Source organism: Condylura cristata, unplaced genomic scaffold (genome assembly GCF_000260355.1).
Source record: "Condylura cristata isolate star-nosed mole 26May11 unplaced genomic scaffold, ConCri1.0 scaffold00024, whole genome shotgun sequence".
In the NCBI taxonomy this organism is placed as follows: Eukaryota; Metazoa; Chordata; class Mammalia; order Eulipotyphla; family Talpidae; genus Condylura; species Condylura cristata.
Genome location: NW_004567125.1, coordinates 9885063 through 9898658, shown reverse-complemented (window position 1 = coordinate 9898658; position 13596 = coordinate 9885063). Strand labels below are relative to the sequence as shown.

General features: G+C 46.2%; 1 pseudogene; it reads left to right on the top strand.

The window, feature by feature from the left end:
- Window positions 1–7695: 7695 nt before the first annotated feature.
- LOC101630384 lies at window positions 7696–12548 on the top strand (annotated as a pseudogene).
- Window positions 12549–13596: the final 1048 nt, after the last annotated feature.

Here is a 13596-nt window from a genome sequence, read left to right as displayed (position 1 = left end):
GGTGAATCCTCTCGCCGCCTCTGCACCTCTTGCCTGTACCCCAGTTCTATATGCATAAATAAATAAATATTAAATAAATATTAGAAAGAAAACCAAAACACAAACAAATATCCACTTTTCGCTCAGGGAGGGACCTTGAGAAAGGAGTGCATACATAGACTACTGGTGGTATAAAAGGTTACAACTTTTTTTTAGATTTATTATAGCAGCATTTTTCAATGGCCATAAAATTGTTCACACCCTGAAGTTCAGTAATCCCTTTCATGGGAATCTGCCCTAAGGAAATAATTAAACAGCAGCAAAAGTTCATATGCATATATGTATGAAAGATGTTCATTGTAGCATGATTTGGAAGAGTAAAAAATTGGAAAGAAACCAAATTCTCAACAATAAGCAAATTGTTAGGTTAGAACACACAAAGGCCAATGGAATATTATGCAGCTATTAAAAGCGATAATTATGAAGAGCATGTAGAAACATGACAAATGTTTATGGTTTTTGCACATATACTTATTGAGAAAAAGGAGAGTGCAAGGCAACATTCAGTTTATAATTATGTCTGTGTGAGAAAAATACCACATTGGCAAAAATTGAGTGAAGATAAAAATGATAAAAGAAAAAAATAGGTCCCTCCCTGGTGGCCCAGTGGGCTGGAGCTTTGCACTGCGAAGCTAAGCCAAGCCATGACCACTTCAGTGCGAGTTCCATCCCCACCTTGGAGGTGACCCACATGCCGTAGGGGACCTCTCCTGTCTTGCCTGTTGCTCCCCTCAACAGTGTACTTCATCGATCTACCTGTTCTGCTCCCCTCTGTCTCTGGTGAATCCTCTCACTGCTCCTGCACCTCTGGCCTGTAACCAATTCTGTATGCATAAATATAATAAATATTTAAAAATAAAAAAGGAAAAAATAAAATTATTTTCTTAGGGTGGTAAGGTTATGAATTTTTTTGTTTATTTTGTTTTAGAAAGTTTATTTGAGGGCCCTCCCTAGTGGCACAAGGGGTTAAAGTGCTATCTGCAGTCACTGCAGCACAGATTTGATCCTGACCCACATGGCATAGAAGACCTCTCCTGTCTCATCCACTGCTCCTCTTGTTACAGGGCAGGAAGAGGGGCACCCCTGAGCCTCTAAACCTGCCCGCTCTAAATAGGTTCTGCTATCCACCATATCAAAACAAAACATATAAGACTTTTAATGGAAAGGAACTTTAATACAATTAATGTGCAATACAGAAATCAAACACCCCAAATTACCCATCCCCTGTGGGTAAAAGTCTAACCAAAAAGGATTGGCTCAAAGCAAGGCTTGAAAGCCTGCTACAAGTCTAAAGCACCGTACAGTGGAGACCCATAGAAAAGGGTTAGAAATGGCCAAACAAGACTGGGAAGAAAAGAGCAAAATCAAAATCAAGATAAACACTGCCATAGTCAACCTCCCACACGTCTCTCACCCACATCTGTTTCACCCACTCCAGACCAAGAAGAAGCAAGTGTATTTTCTTCACATGTCTCTCTGCTCCATGTACCTCCCTCAGGTCTCTTTCTGGCTCTCTATCCTGCTTCCTTCCTCCTCAGTCTCTGCTCCAGATTCTTCTTCCTGCTCAGCTCCACCTTCCTTTGGGTGGGGCAGGGAACCTGGAACCTCCCCTTTCTCTGGAGACCACCCAGTTATACTCTCAGCAGTGTCCTTCAGTATGTCTTCCTGTTCTGCTCCTCATCTGTCTCTGGTGAATCTCTCAGCCCCTGTACCTCTGGCCTGTATCCCAGTTCTTGTATGAGTAAATAAATAAATCTGTTTTTCTTTTTAAAGAAAGTTTATTTGAAGTATATATTATAGTATACTTTATATATAAAGAAATGATCTAGTTATATAGACCCATCAACATATAATTTGAGAGCCTCCCTGATGGTCTAGGGTTCAGTCTTAGCACCATCACCAAGATGGCCCATCACAGTGGCCTGAGTTCGACCCCCCGCCAGGGAGGTGACCCACATGGCACGGCAGACCTCTCCTGACCCGCCCGCTGCTCCCCTCAGCAGTTTACTTCAGTAGATATGTCTGTTCTGCTCCCCACTCTGTCTCTGGTGAATCCTCTCATTTCCTGTACTTCTGGCTTGCACCTCAGTTCTTCTGTGAAAAGTAAAAATAAATAAAAATTTTAAAATTTATACACACACACACATATATAATTTTAAAATAGTTATAAAGCCATAAAATAAACATACGTCAAAGGTTTATTTGACTCATGATGAGTAAACTGGTGGATAGGAAGGCTGATTCAAAGAGCATTTGTGGAATAGAGATTTCCAGAGTCAGGAAGATCAGGTCTGAATGTCAACTGAGTTAGCAGTAAATTGGGCAATATGACTTTAGGGATAGTCTTCAATCATTTCTGTTTCTGTTGGGTGAACATTTACAAGTTCACCAGTAACTTCGTGGTTTAAACTATAATTAGCAGTAAGTGGAGAATTAAACAGGGTATGAAATACAGAGCTGCACTGCCTAACAGAGGTATAACACAAGCCCCTTATGTCATGTAAAATTCTGTATTAAACTTATTGAAAAAGGCAACAGGAAAAATTTAACTTTAATATGTGTATGTAACCAAAATTATCATTTCAACATGTGGTCAATATCAAAATTTTTTTCTTGCTGAGCCTACAAAATCCAGTATATATTTAATAGTCATAGCTCAATTTTCATTAGAAATTGTTGCTCTGCAGCCCTCCCTGGTGGCGCAATGGGTTAAAGTGCAGCACTATGAAGCTCTCGGCAGCCACTGCAGCGCCATCCCTGGCCAGGAAGCTGACCCACATGGTGCAGCAGACCTCTCTTCACCAGCCTACTGCTCCCCTCCGCAGTGTATTTCAGTTAACCTGCCTGTTCTGCTCCCTACTCTGTCTCTGGTGAAGTCTATCACCACCCCGCACCTCTGGCCTATACCCTAGTTCTTGTGTGCATAAATAAATAAATCTTTAAAAAAATTGTTGCTCTATACTTAGACTTTATGAAATTTAGAGTCAAGAATGTTATTTCAAACATTATACAAAAATTTCCCAATAACTGAATGGAGTATCAGTTCAAAATTTTAATTAAAATAAAACATTTGGTTTCAGCTGCTCAGTACATACCTAGTGACTTGTGAACAGTCCAGAAGAAAATCAGGTAGTCCACAAGTGAATCTCTTGGGCCATGCTTGTTTGACCATGAAAGAACACAAGATTGTTCTTTAGCCTCATTTCTAAGTTTTGGAAAATTTTTGTTAATGTTGAGGCTATATCAATCACTTTGATCAAAAAATGGCTTTTCTTGGACTATAATTCACATACTATACAATTCAAAGTATGTAATTGAATGGTTTTTAGTGTATTTATAGAGTTGTGTAACATCATCATCTTATTTTAAAATTTTATTTATTTATTTTATTTATGCATAGGGGAGCTGGGGTTTAAGCCAGAGTTGCGGGGGTGAGAGAATTCACCAGAGACAGAGTGGGGAGCAGAACAGGTGGATTTACTGAGGGGAGCAGAGAGTGAGACAGGAGAGATCTGCTGCAGCCTGTGGGTCACCTCCCTGGCTGGGATCGAGCTCAGGGCTTTGCGTGGCCTTCTTGGTGGTAGTGCTGAGACTTTAACTCCAGTGCCATCAGAGGGGCCCTAGATCATTTCTTACTAATCCTCATTATCTTACGAGATAGACATTATTCTCTTTTTTTTGCTGCTGGAAAGATTAAGGCTTGTGGAGGCTGGTGACTTGCAGTTCCTTAAGAGGCAAAACGAATAATTTGATTTTATCAATTCACTCCTGAAATCTTATTTGGTTCAATTTAGGTACCTTTTTTTTTTTTTTTTTAGTCCTTTTAGATCAGTGCTTGCAAACATTTTCATCCGTTTCACACAGAAAAGGATGATATTTCCATGCTATCCTGTGCTATCCTGATGTAGCCAATAGAGAACACTCTGGGGCAGTGTTTTCGGCATTTCTTTATGCCGAAAGTCCTTTGCGAAGATAAATAACTGAATGGAGGAAGTACAAAGAGGAAGCCAGACAAATAATGATCAAATATAATTTAAACTGAAGTAAAAATTTTAATGGTTGCCATATAGGGCTTTGGCATTTATATCAGCATAAAAAATAAGCATTTGCATCTCCTGGGACACTGTATCCTATTTATGCCGTACACGATGCTGTAATACAGGAGTGGGAACGCTCTAGACCAGGCGCTGGACTTTGGGCTGAGGATACAAAGATGAAGGAGATGGAATCTCTACACACAAAATTATGTCTAACTGGTGGGAACTAATGATACCATTATTACAACAGAGTTTGCTAAATCTAATGATAGACATGTATTTAGGGGACTCCTAATTTAGTCTGTGGGAGTGGGTTATACTCACCATTCCTCTTCCATTTCTTTATTTTCACAGAAATAGGTTTAATGTGAAATCATACAAATAAAACTTGTATAAATACCATCACACAGGCAACAAAGGACAAAATAAACACAAAAGATATAGATTGTATGCTTTCTCCAGTGGGACAAGTTTGAGTCTTGCACAGTCTTTCACAAATCATCATCTTAGATTAATAGAGACCAGTTTTCAGTGCCATCTGCGGGATGGGGTATCCCAGTGGCTTCCTGTGTTTTCAGGGCCACCAGTAGTAGGGCTTTCAGGGCCACCTGTAGTAGGGCTGGAAGTTGCCTTGTGATGGCTCCTCACTCCCTCCCAGATGTGTGGTCAGGGTGCTCTGTTAGCCTCTGGGGTCTGCAGTTTCTGTCTGCAGCCACAGTACCCATACTTCACCCCAGTGTGATGCACCGCCAGGACCACTGTGGTTTTGCCCACCACCAAAAGCACTGTTGGAAATTCCATCCCCTTGATCATAATAGTTGTTAAGTCCTTGCACCAGAGTTGGCCTGACCTCACCTCGTTTCTAACAACCAGCCACAGTGCCTCCTCCTTGTGGTCCTTGCTATTGTGGGCTAAATGCCTCTTTGGATGAATTGTGCATCTTTGATTTCATTCTTCTCAGAACCAGCTTTAAAAAATAATTCTTTTAGGACTTTCCTGGTGAGATAGGGGTTAAGTCTCAGCGCTATTACCTCTGAGCCCTAAGTTTGACCCCATCCAGGGAGCTAACCCACATGGTGTAGCAGTCCTCATCTCTCAGCAGTGTATTTCAGTCAGGCTGCCTGTTCTGCACCTCACTCTGTCTCTGGTGAATCCTCTCACGCCCACACTTCTGGCTTGTACCCCAGTTCTTGTATGCACAAATAAATAATTCTTAAAAAAGTTTGAGTATATATATACTTTGTATAAAAGTTAAGGTACGTTCAAAAGTGGTAAATATTATTCATTAAGATAAGTCAATAAACGTACAATAGGATATTATGACAACCAGATAACAAGAACCGAGAATACTGTAGACATTTACAATTTAAATAGTAAATAGCAATAAAATATCACTATAGACAACATTGATGTCAACAACTTATATTTGACATACACTGATGGTTTCAACTACACTGTTTAAAAAAAGAATCTATCATGTTTCCAGTCTTAATTTGAGCTTTCTTTCATAAGAGAAATGTATGCCATGTGTACAACATTGGAAGTGTGCGCATGTGTGTACATTTATCCAAATGTCCACAGACAAAAATCCCCGCGGGTCCAAATGTTCTAGGTCAGATCTCAAGGTCGTCTTGTATTTCAATAGTTCTATATGAGACCAGTACGTGCTCACTTAGCCCACAGTTTTGCTGCACCTGCTGTTATGAGAACTCTGGATACAAATTGGGTAGTAATTTTCAAACTCGGAGAAGGAAAATAGTCAAATTTCAAAACTATTTTAAATAAACATTATTATCGTCACTAGTTCATCTAGTTTCATGTAATTAATTTTGTTCCATTTAAGTGCAGCTCTTCCCAAATTCTGGACATTCTTACCCTGTTTTATATTTCTGAGGTTATCATTTAGCATCACTTTCCATGACACTAAGTTTTAGAAGTATTTTATATTTAGGGCAGCTCTATGAAATCAAATTCTATTAAAAGCCTTTATTATAGAGAAGTATCTCGAATAAGCATGGACTGACCACGATGTTGACACTGGTTGGAAGGCGGCCATGTAAAGGACCAGTTGATGAGTCCAGGAAGTGGTGTTTGTGACATGCAAAGTAAATCTCTGATTTGGGGCGGCTTCCCCAGATCCTGTGTGATCTGGGTGCCTGCCTTCATCTACCTCACTGCCACTTGACACAAAAAACATATTCAGGAGGGTTTCTTTGGGGTTCCCTTTGATGCCACATTATCTGGGGTGCAGGCAACATGAAGCAGATGTTACGGCCCTATAAAGTCTGAGCACTTCACCTTCTTCAGCACAGACTGCAGAGACTCAGCCATGAGTCTGCACCTGGCAGGGAACCTCGGCTCCTGGCATCTGTGGGGGAGAAAGGAAGGAGCTCTCTGGGCTGAGGACTTTCTGAGGGTGCACACTATCCGTGTCTGGGGGGAGCACAGATGCCAGCTCAGTCTGGTGTGGTCTTAGGGGTAGAGCCAGTGAATTAGCTCATGCTCTTAGGTATTTTTTAAATTTTAATTAAAAAAAAAAGATTAATTTATTTATGCTTACAAAACTGGGGTATAGGCCAGAGGTATAGGGGTGAGAGGATTTACCAGCGACAGAGCGGGGAGCAGAACAGGCAGATCAACGAAGCACACTGCTGAGGGGAGCAGCGGACGGGTCAGGAAAGGTCTGCCGCGCCATGTGGTCCCTCATGCTGCAGTGGCTGCAATAGCTTCATAGTGCTGTGCTTTAACCCATTGCGCCACCAGAGAGGCCCCTTAGGTTATTTGTTAAGTTGGATAATGGTGGGTTATTCCAGGAGGTTCCAAAACTTCCAGAGGCCCATCACTTTCCCTTGAGGTTTTCTGACTCAGAGAGGTCGGGAGTAAGGATGGGAGGAAAGAAAGGAAGTTCCAGCCAGCGGCCTTGTGTATCTCCTTTTCCCTTAGAGGACAATGGCCAGAATCTGCTTCCTGCTCTTTCCATCTGTGGCCACCAGAGGGTGGGGCACAGGTGAGTCCCTGGGGCCACCTTCAGTGTACTTGTGTGTACAGTCAGGGAAGGGCAAAGAGGGGCAGGATGCCCAAGGGCTGGTCCGGGGGGAAGCCAGGGGATGTCCAAGCCACACTGACAGCAGACTATAGCTGTGGCCTGGTCAGACCCTGGTCTCCCTGGGTTGGAGCTGAGGCATATGGGAGCGAGTTAAAGGACCCCGGAGGACCCCTCTGGGGCACTGAGTGGCTAAGGAGAGGGATAGTGGGTCTGTTTCCCCTGCCCACTACTGCTGCTTCTGTGAACTGGGCCTCAGGACTCCAGGGCATCTGTGGTCAGGCTGTCCCTTCCTCACAGTAGCTACAGATGGTGATTGTGACTCGTCAGTGGAGAGGAAGAATGAGCCTCAAGTGGCCAGTGGATTCCCTAGCAGAGAGAATCCAGACCCTGACCCACTGCAACCTGCTGAGCCCGTGGTGGTGGTGGTTGGGGGGGAGGGAAGGATGGTGCCAAGTCCCCATCACTCATGGAAATACTGTCGTTGCTCTGGCAGTGACCCTGTCGCATGAGATGTTTCATGAGAACCAGACTTTGGCCCAGCTCCTTTCCTAACCCCTTAGAAGCTGCAAGGACATGAAGCTGTGCTCCTCTGCAGCGCAAGGTGAGTCACACACCTGTGCAGAGTCGCCCTAGTGACCACTTTTAACCGGACAGCCCCATGTGGATGTCAGGAGGGTGCTGGTACTGCAGACAGCTTGGGCTCAGCTCCTACCCGCGGGACGCTGGGGGACATTGCGGGGTGTGTGTCACTGGTGACAGCAGACCCAGCCTCTGGACCCAGAGACTCGGTGTTCTCCTGGCAGTAGGGCCGTGTGGGCTCTGTGAGGCTGCGGGTGTCCTGAGTGTGAGCTAAGTGAGCCGCTGGCTGCGCAGGGGAGAGGCAGAGGCTCCGAACATCACACCAGAACTTCGCATCCAGACAAATTCCAAATTCCAGGTGATTTCTGCACATGGACCCTTGCCACATAGGCTGACAGAGGACTAGACAGATGCAAATGTTCCTGTTAGACGGAGTGGATGCACATACAACAAACCAAGACCAGTGAGGTTGTCTGTGTTCGCAGGACAGCACAGAAACTTAGGGTCTGATGACAGGTTACATGCTGAGGACACTTATGTCAGTCCGACATTGGGTGGGGTGTCGCGGGCCCATCTGAGCTTACAGAGCTCAGGGGCAGGGTCACACCATCCTGACAGCTGAATCAGGAGCTCCCGGAAGGGAGGGCGGGGGTGAGAATGACCAGGCAGTGGCCACACAACCTCTGGTTGCTCTGATTTGGGAGCACTCGGGACCCGGAGACTGAGGCAGCTTGATGGGTCAGCTCAGTCCTTGTGTCCATGTGGGGACCTGCAGGGGCAGGGAGCCATGAGCAGCCCCCCAGGCTGAGCACAGGGAGGAGTAGGGACTGAGGAGCCAACCCTTGGGGTGGGGAGACAGAGAGCAAGCCTGCCCTGGGCCCTGAGATGCCGAGAGGCCGCTTCCTGATGAGTTTCCAGATGTGGGGCCTCTCCTGGCCACAGGGAGGCTGTATCTAGGGGCAGATGGCATCCCTGTCTCTCAGACTCTTTGCTCTCTAAGTTCTTGAGAGATCAGCCTGGAACCAGGTGCTCAGCCTCTGCCTCAGGTGACCACTGGGACTCTTCACGTGTGGCTGGCTCAAGGCCTCCTGCGCCTTTCTGGTCATGGGCTGAGTCAGACTCTGGACAGGGGCTCTGCACTGCCTCCCCGCAGATGGCCTGTATTTCCTCCGCACCGAGAAAGGCGTCACCTATCAGACCTTCTGTGACATGACCACTGCGGGGGGGCAGCTGGACACTGGTGGCCAGTGTGCACAAGAACCACATGGCCGGGAAGTGCACGGCGGGCAATCACTGGTCCAGCCAGCAGGGCAACAGGAAGGACTACCCAGAGGGCGATGTCAAGGGCCAATCACAACACCTTTGGGTCAGCAGAGGGGGCCACCAGTGATGATTACAAGGTTGGTGCCACCCAAAGCCCCCCTGGTGAGAGAGAGCAGAGGCTTGGCCTGCAGGAACTCACTACATAAACAGGAGAGATGGAGCTGGGGTGTGGAAGCTGGGCTGGTCAGAGACTGAAATACGTCCATGTCTGTGTGCCAGCTTCCTCCATCCTGAGTGGTGCGGGGATTCCTATGCTGGCAGTGGGTGCTGAGTACGCTGCCATCCGTCCTCCTGGAGCAGAGGTCTCAGCTCCACCAGAGGTGCATACGGGGGGTTGTTTGTGGGGGTCCTGACCATCAGCTCCATGCCTGTCCCTCTGCAGAACCCTGGCTACTACGACATCCAGGCGCACAACCTGGGCATCTGGCATGTGCCCAACAAGTCCCCCTTTGAGGAGCAGATCCCTGCTGAGATATCACACCATCAGTGGCTTCTTCCAGAACCTGGGACACAATCTGTTTGGCCTCTGCCAGGGCACAGGGTCTGCCTGGGGGCATTTTCATAGGGAACAGAGAGCCAGTGATAGCATGAGGATAAGGGGCTCTGGGAACCTATCCCTCAGGGTTCTTCATCCTCCCTCTGATTCATGCTACCCTGGTGTGCCGCCTCCCTCAGGATCTGAGCCAGGCAGGGGAAGATGCCCAAAGAAAGAGATTGGGGGGAGGTGGAGAAAAACAATGGACTTGGAGTATTGGAATGACAGAACTGTGGGGGATGGAATCACGATTCTTAAGACTGAATTGAATATGATGTTGAAAGCTTTAGAACCCTCACCCCCACCCCCACGCCCCACCCCCAGCCTGGCCATGGTGCTCACACAGCCTGTGTCTGTTTCTGCAGAGATACCCGGCCAAGTGTGGAATAGGGAAGTGCTGGAAAGACAACGGCCGGCTGTCCCCGTGGTCTGCGACTGTGGGGCGCCCAGAGAACGGCGTCTTTTTACTCTCCAAGGGGCTGGCGTGAGTGTTTGACCCTGGAGAACCCTGATGAATCCTCCCCTATTTTAGCGAGATGTGATGTTAACAACAACTTGTGATTTATACCATTTCTGAACACTCAAGTTCTTCTCTAGAACTTGACATGGTTTTTTTTTTGCCACTTGATCACCACGACAGAATTATGAGACAGAATTGCTATTCATTCCATTTTATAGGATTTAAACCCAGGCCTCTAAAACAACATCTGTCCAGCTTTGGATAATGGTTGGGAAAAAGCTGTAGGCGTGTGTTGGCAGTGAACAACCATCATGTGATGAGAAAAACATTTTTTTTTCCTGAAGGGCAGCTATCTTTAAGATATTAAAGATGTATTTTCAGCATTAGAAAAACCACAAAGTGAAGTGTAAGAAATTAAAATCTACTTATTTATATCTGGTAGTTCGGTGAAAGCAGCTACTTACTGGTAGGCAGGAAAACACACTGGTCATGGATAAGACGCGTAACAGCTGCCACGCTGATAACTGTGCCCCTGCTGGGTCTTGTGGGTCTTCGTGGTGATCTTTCTGCATCTACTTTCCTCTGTAAACCTTGGGCAGACAAGTGTCCTCTGTGAGCCCAGCCTTGGCTTCTTGCCCCAGATGGAGAGAGAGGCTCTCCCAGGCCGCGAGGACCAGCCCCAGCCCCACAGCCCCGGGCCCCACCCTCTGCTGCTGTGCTGCCGGCTGCAGCCACAACTGCTGGCCAGGGACCCCTGCTGGGCTCAGAAAGCTGGTTACTAGCTCTCTTTTGAACACTTGACCCACTTTTCCTCTTCTCTTTCAAGGGAATTTAGTGCTGGATTTGTCCAATTCAGGGTGTTTAATAGCGAGAGAGAGAGCAGTCAAAGCCCTGTGTCCTGGGATGAGAGTCACTGGCTGCAACACAGAGCACATGAGTTTTGTGGACAGGAACAGCATGTGTGTGTATGTGCGTGTGTTTCTGTGCTTGCCTTTTTACTCTCTTTTTGGGATCCTGATTCATGTTGACAGAAGTCTGTCAACATTTTCCTGTATGATTAGTACATTAACTGTTTTTCACAAAAGTCTTCCCTTCTGTTGAGAGCATTAATATATTCTCTCATGTTCATATAACTTCCAGAATTTCAATGTGTTGGCTTTTCAAGCATGCCTGCTTCCCTCATCCTTGGGTCCTCGAAGAGGATGGCATCTGGCTGGGGACAGTGTACTTTGTGGATCTGCCTGTTCTGCTCCCTACTCTGTCTCTGGTGAATCCTTTCACCCTCCCCCATGCCTTGGGCCTATACCCCAGTTCTCCTACACAAAAATAAATAAATAATATATATATATTTTTAAAGGATAAAGAGGCCCTCCCTGGTGGCACAATGAGTTAGGATGCAACACTACAAGCTAGCCACAATCACTTGAGTGTGAGTTCGATCCCCAGAAGATAGTGTGTTGAGGGTAGTGTTGAGTTTGTATATTTGGGATATAGTGTCCATGTGTGGTAGAAGCAGGAGCTGATGCTTGGAAATTACAGGAACCAGGGCCAAGAGGGAGTTTTACAGTATGTCTGGGTTGAGAGTTTATGTTGTAGCTGATATGACTTACTAGAAGCTTTGAAGAGAGAAGTGACATGATGAGCTTTGGTTTTGCTAAAGTGACACAGAGCAGGGACTGAGGAAAATAGACTCAACAGCAGAGAATTAAGGACAAGGATACCATGAGGCAGGTGCAAATGTCCAGGAGTGAAATATTAATTCTCTGAGTTTAGTGTTTTTGATAGTTTGGAAGAACATACATGGGTCAGGGACACGAGAGTGATGGGTCAACAGATGAACACAGCAGTGGAAAGTGAAGGAGACTAGAAAGACATTAGGTTTTGTTTTGGGGGCTGGTGCCTTCCATTCAGACAGGCGAAGTGATGAGGAACATCTCAGGGGCAGTTAGAGAGGTGAATCCTTTTGTTTGGATGGGTGGTGGGAGAAGGCTGGGAGGTATCTCGGCAGAGGCATCCAGTGAGATTGGATGTGGGTGTCAAGTGTTAGATATATCCGGCAGCCCCAAGATTTAGGAAGTCCTGGTCCGAGAGTAGTAGACAGATAATAGCTAAAGTTGCAGAGAAGATGTGTCGTAACAGAATGAGATGTGGAGTGAGTATTGGGAATAGCAGGCAGGGGATGGCTGTGGACAGAGGTGAGTGCAGGTCCTGAGAAGAATGAGAAGGTCATTTCCTCATGTCCCTCAGGACACCAGGACAGAGAGTACTGGGTGAGGAGACTGTATGGGAGGGGTGGTCAAAACAGGTATGACAAGGAGCAGGACGAGCACAGGTGTGGACTTAGACTTGCCTCAGCATCTCTTTTCCTGCTTCCCAGCATTGTATCAGTGGAGGAGGATTCTTTCCTGAGTTTCAACCCTGGCAGTGTGGGGATTTCTCCGCCTATGATTGGAATGGATGTGGAGCCCACGTTCATTGGAGTAACAGCGGAGCATAACAGAGGCGGCTGTGCTCCTGTTCTACCAGTGAGGGCCCCGTGCTGGGAGACCCAACCCAGCTCCTCACCCCAGTGCTCAGAGAAGGGAAAACTGAGTGTTAACAAGGAGTTGAGGTGAATAAATTACATCCACTTGTGACTCTGGATTTTTTTGAATTCTTTTTTTCACATTGTGTGAGATGTAATACTACTTTTTTTTTTTAAAGATTTATTTATTTATTCGTACAGAACTGGGGTACAGGCCAGAGATGCGGAGGGTGAGAGGATTCCCCAGAGACAGAGTGGGGCACAGAACAGCAGATCGACGAAGTACACTGCTGAGGGGAGCAGCGGGCGGGTCAGGAGAGGTCTGCCTCGCCATGTGGATCTCCTCCGGGGCATGCAGAAGTGGCTTAAGCTTCTTTGTGCAGTGCTTTAACCCGCTGCGCCACCAGGGAGGGCCTAATACTACTTTTTATTTGGTGAATTCTATTCCAACATTCTGAGTTTGGAATTTCAAGTTTCATGTAATCTAGAACACAAATAGGCCCTCTTCTTGGGGGCCTGGGAATTAGATTAAGGGCAAATTTCATATTAATTCTTCTCACCACACTATCATTGTCTAATCAAAGTTCTCAATATACATATGTATATTTTGATTTGTTTATTTATGCATACAGAACTGGGGTACAGGCCAGAGGTGCAGGGGCAGTGAGAAGATTTACCAGAGACAGAGTGGGGAGCAGAACAGGCAGATCGATGAAGTACACTGCTGAGGAGAGCAGAGGGCAAGACAGGAGAGGTCTGCTATGTCTGTGGGTCGCCTCCCTGGCCAGGGAACCAACTTGTGCTAAGGCAACTGCGGCGAGCTTCCCAGTGCTGTGCTCTAACCCGTTGCGCCATCAGGGAGGGCCCTCAACATAAATATCATGAAGAAGTAATTATATCTACTATCTATTTTCTAGATTCTGTAGAGAGAAAAACACGAGGTTACAACTACCCATTTCCGGTATCAGTCAACTATTCTACAATGATTCTGGTGCCAGTTGAACGTGTGTGTTTGTGTTTTCCCACACCTGTAGGCAATATGTAGATGGGTGC